Genomic DNA, 5,698 nt, shown 5'->3' on the forward strand with positions numbered 1-5,698 from the left:
GCCTCACTCACCCATGCCCCTTGGCCTTTGCTTGTTAATGAGCACCAAAGGTGGTCCCGCCAGAGGTAAAGCAAAGCCAATAAACCCTCTACCTGCGGCTGACCTCTGTTCTGGCCCGACGGAGGGCTTTGATGTATCTTCATCTGAACCCCTGTGACGCAGACTTCCTTCTGATAACATATAGCTTTCTGACTTCTTCCAGGAGGCAACCCCGAAGTTCATTATTTAGGTGTGGCCAATAAATAACTTGGGGCATAAAACATGCAAAAGACACTTTACATTTACTGTAAACATTTTTGACTGCAGGGAGACAAAATTGGTTGTCTTTTATCCATCAATCAAGTCCCGCCCCCTCCTCTAAATAGACACACTTACTTCCGCAGTGTGACCTAAACATTAACAAAGGATTCTGTCGGGCCAAACTGCGTTTTATTAATAATTAACCAGTAGCATACCAACCAATTCACTGTGTCATTAATTATGTAAATGAGGCACATTAAATGTCAGCAATTAGCTAAGGCGTGACACAGTTTTTGCCTTCTCTCATACACGCCTCACACAGTTGTACCCGGTACATTTCCAGGTCCCCTGATGACATCAGACCAATTTTTATCTTCTTAAAAACAAAGCCAGAGTTTGCTGTATTCTCCTTTAGAGCAACAAAAAGACGTAATTGCATGCTTTTATTACAAGCCGTATTGACTATTGTAATGCCTGCTTTCTGGTAATTTTAAAAAGAGTTTTGCATCTTTACAATTACCCCAAAATTCTGCTGCCCGTGTGCTGACGAGAACCAGTAGGCAGGCCCACATTACACCAGTTTTAAAATCACTGCATTGGTTCCTTGTGTGTAAAATAATCTATTTTAAGGTTCTTCTTATGATTAAGAAATGTTTTTATCTTATCTAATGTATTTTTGAGTTAGGATTAGGCTCGTTGTTGTCCTCGATGTCAAACATCTTCACTGCAAAGGTAAGACGACACAAGTTGACTTACTTTGACAGTTTTAATAACAGTGTTTGTCTGTCATTGCACAGATGGCTTTTTCACTTGACATCTTCTTCCTCCTGTGTGGGATCAGTGGAGTACTTGGCTGGTAGCTGTTACACCGAGAACCTTTTTCCACGTATTTCCTTTTTGTTTTCCACTTCAAAGAACAATTGTGTTGCAGGTGGTATTTGTCCTCCTGGTTGGACTGATATCAGTAACTGTTACATATTTCAAGACAATCCCAGAACTTTTGAGGGTGCACAGGTACGAAGGGATTTCATGCTGTAAACTGTGCCAATAAGAGGATTCAATAGAGTGATCCTGTTTTGTACTTTGTCTCATCAGGACACCTGCATGGACCTTGGTGGTAACTTTGGTAACCATCTGCAATCGACCGCAAAAGGATTTCGTTCTTGATCTGATCAGCATGGCTCATGGCGGTGCCCTTGTAGACACCTGGATAGGACTAAAACACAACAAGGACTAAAACACAACAAGGTGTGACCAGTAGCCAAGTTTACTGAGGGGGAAGGGTGGGTGGAGGCGGGTCTGGGTGGCGGTTTGAGGTCAAGCTGCTGTGTGGTGTGCTTTCAGTTGCGACTCTGCAAGCACTTGTGTCTATCTGGTCTCTGGCTATAGGAGGCTTTCACCAACACCCCGGCCTTTGAGCTGCCCTACCAGGGATGTGTTTGCCTAGCCTCGTCCCTGCATTGGCCTCCACATCAGGGGCAAGGGTCTTTTGCAGGCTGTCTACCAGGTTGTGGGTGTGTCTGTCTTTAGGGTGTGTGCATTCTTAAGGCCTATTGCTGCATCTGCTTTCATTTGTCTCCTCTTGTCTTGTCCAGGTTGCACAAAGCGGGTACCATTGTCCACACACTTTGATGTTCTAGCACTGCATCACTGCTGCCAACACAACATATACAGTCTTACATTTCCTTCTCTTAAGGTATTTATGTGTGATTTCTACAAGTGCCTGTACATGTAAAAGAAGGAGAAACACGGCCATGTCTGGATGATTCGCCTCCATTTTTCTAGTGTTTACCTTGGAGTGGAAACTGGTTGTTATGAAGCTGGCTGTGGCGCGTTGTTTCTGAGGTCACTTCCTCTCCGAACTCAGTTTATAAACGATCAATGAAATAACAGTTGATATTGTATGCAGCTTCTAAACAGGAGAGAGAGTTTAGCACATCAACATCAAATCAACAGTCCTTTACAATCTCATTTAAACCATAGAAATGGCCAGCTCTGTCATTTATCGGACACGATGAAGGCTTAAATCATTTCAAACAAATATCGTTACAATTACCACCAATATAAGTGTTTGTCTTTCATGTAATTGTGAGCAGATGAAGGTTTTACATTTTTGTCAGGAAATCAGTTTTTGGCACAACACAGGAAGCAGCAAATAATAGATTTCACTTACATTTGTGTACCGGTAGATGTCACGATCGATGACTCGCCTGCTGATGGCATCATAGCAGTAAAAATGAATTGGGTCCTCTTCACGTTATCACAGGTGTGCAGATATACCTTATGGAACATGTTAAATCCCCATTTTGTTTTTGGCGGTGACTGTCATCTCAACAGGAAAGGCATCTGATTGGCTCTTGTTCATAACTAACCCTCACCCCCCCCCCCCCGTTTCAACGTACATCGTTAAAGAGCTGTGATTGGGTCGATTCCGAATTTGTCCCACCCATCTATAAGACACAATTAAATATAATTTGTCAACATTTTTGTCTCATATTTTTACTAAACTAACACGTCAGTTACTTGTGTTGTTGTCTTAGTCAACGTGCCTTTGTTTTGATTACTTATCATATTTTTACATGCTACCATGTTAAAAAAAAACAAGAAAAACCCAAATAAAATAAACAGCTTCTAACCCAGGGCTGGCAAGGCTGACTGTTGCCAGGACTGACAAGAGTGTATTGTGACTCTCATAAAGTGTAGTGTGACTCTCACAAAGTGTAGTGTGACTCTCACAAAGTGTAGTGTGACTCTCACAAAGTGTAGTGTGACTATCAAAAAGTGTAAAGTGACTATCACAAAGTGTAGTGTGCCCATCATATAGTGTCGTGTGACTATCACAAAGTGTAGTGTCAGTATAAAACTGGACACATTATGTTTATGTTTAACAACCTAGATACACATGTCATTATCATACTAACAAGAGAGCAGGGTTGTTAATACTACGAAGCATGTACCTCATTGACGTGATAGCAACATGTAGCTTTTCCGTTGGACAAAAACAATATCCAAACTTCCATAATTGTTCCTTTTTATTTTAAAGAAAAAATGTCACTCTGGTACAAAGTCGCATTTGGAGTCTGATTACCAGAAGTTAAGCAGAAAAGTCTAGCTAGTAGCTAGCTAGCTGCCGCCAGGTTAGGACAGAGTGACAGCAGCCAAAGCAAAAGGAACAGAAGGCAGAAAAGTCGAGCGGCATTACGTTTGACAGGCAAGTGATCAGTGACGCTGGCATCCATTGGCTTAGCCTGTAGCAGCCTCGCTAAACTGCCGTTCGAAATAATCTGTTAATATTTGACAGATCATTTTTCATTTTCACGGGAATAAATATACAAGACAAAGTGCGTTCCTTCACTGCTCGATACGAAATGCGTACTTTTGTTTCATAATACGGGATGATTTTGTTTTTCAAGGGACAATTGGCAATCTGAGTGGAAGTGCGCGATTTGAAACATGTGCCATCTCTTAGACAAGTGTACTAAAGCTGCGTTCACACCGCAGGGTGGGATGTCCAATTCAGATTTTTTTTTTGTCGAATACGATTTTTATGTGGCCGTTCATTTTACAAAAATGTGAATGCAATATGGCCCGCATGCATATTTGACGTCATGTAGTCGCACGCAATGCAGTGTTCACGGCACGGCTTCCACTCCAGTCGGTCTCAGTACCGGCGCATTTGTGGCAATTCCAAGGATTTTGTGCAATCAAAGTCAACATTTTCCTAACCAAATTATTGCGTGTAGAAGATTAAGAAGGAAGAGAACAAGTATTTTGGCTCTGGCAGTTTTACGGGATATTTTGCTTCGATGTCTGTTGGCGAGAAATCGCAAACAAGAATGGTGGAACTTTCACGTCAGTTCCTAAAACGCACTATTTTAACATGTTTTCTGCTCCGTTGTCAGCTATTTATTTTGTAACAGTCTATTTTGACGAATTATTATAACGCTTATCGCTTTTTGATGACGTTCTGGTCGGATGAGCGCGGGAGTGTTCCATACCTGCCAACTTTTGAAATCAGAAAAACCTAGTAGCCAGGGTCCAGGGGCCGCAGGCCCCGGTAGGTCCAGGACAAAGTCCTGGTGGGGGGTTCAGGCTTCGCCCCCCGACGCAAAATGATTATTAGCATTCAGACAGGTTAAAATGTTGCTAAAACCATCACTTTTCTATCAGTCACAGTGACTTTTCAAAACAAAAATATTACAGCAAAAATCATATGGGTTGATTGACATGTTTATTCTGTAAGCTAACTTCAATAGTTTGAAATTATTTTGACAGTTAATGCCAGTTGGATAACTGGCATTAACTGGTATTTCACAAGACTTCAATTTGTTAATTGAAAGTATAAACAGTATAAACACTTTTTACAGTAAACAAATGGTAAAACAGTACTAAACAATTCCATTAAAAAAAAAATTGGTGTCATTATTAACTTTCTGTCCAAGCTTGTATAATCTACTGCCTTGTTCAATTGTAAAAAATATTCTGTGCCTAAAATTCACATTTCTATCACAATTATCATACTGTAAACATGGTAAGCTAACTTCATTAAAATTAATAGTCCTGTCAATAGCATGGAATTACAATTCAAATGTAGTTTTTTTGTAAGCCTTTCAAAAGAATTCAAAATATGAAAAATTAATGAAAATTAATTTAAGCCATCAGACACTTGAAAAGTGGCACATCACATCTCTAATGTAATCATTTTAACTTTTCAACAGAAATAGCACTGCAAAAATATTAAGGACATACTTCTGTATTTTGGTAGTTATGCTGTCAACATTTAACAAGATTTCTTCAACTTGGACTTGAAAGCATAAATAGTATAAACACTTTTAACAGTATAACAGTACTAAACAATTCCAATAGATAACATTGGTGTCATTACCTTTTTGTGGCTAAAATCCAAATTTAGCAACGGCATTAGACTTGTGTTTTTTTGTCCCAACGTGGTCTTTTACATCGCTAATTCCTCCGTGTCCGAACGAAAAATCTTGTCTGCACAAGGTGCAATTCGCGTAGTTTTCACCCTTTTTGGAACGAATAATTATTCCCGGATAGGCTTTTGAATATTCTTCACGGAATGACTGCAGTTTTCTTTTCGGTTTAAGACTCGTTTGCGATTTTTCTCCGGCTGATTCCATGATCGTTCGCTCGTTTGGAAACAATGGGCAACTGGTGCCTTGGCAGCGGTGCTATAAATAGCCTCGCGCATGGCATTCGGAATGGCTCGATAGGAAGTTACGGGAAGCAGTGTCGATTGTCATTGTTGTTACGCGATAATTTTTTTTTAATTAATGAAAAAACATATTTTTTATCACTGCAACCATAACCCGGAATAGGTTGATGAAAACCGTACTAATTACGGGAAAACCGGAGTAGTTGGCAGGTATGGTGTTCACGTTGAAGACGCATCGCTTATATATACACAACTTATTTCCACATACAAAAGAGGCCTGGG

The sequence above is a fragment of the Nerophis lumbriciformis genome, linkage group LG37 (genome assembly GCF_033978685.3).
Source record: "Nerophis lumbriciformis linkage group LG37, RoL_Nlum_v2.1, whole genome shotgun sequence".
NCBI classification, from domain to species: Eukaryota; Metazoa; Chordata; class Actinopteri; order Syngnathiformes; family Syngnathidae; genus Nerophis; species Nerophis lumbriciformis.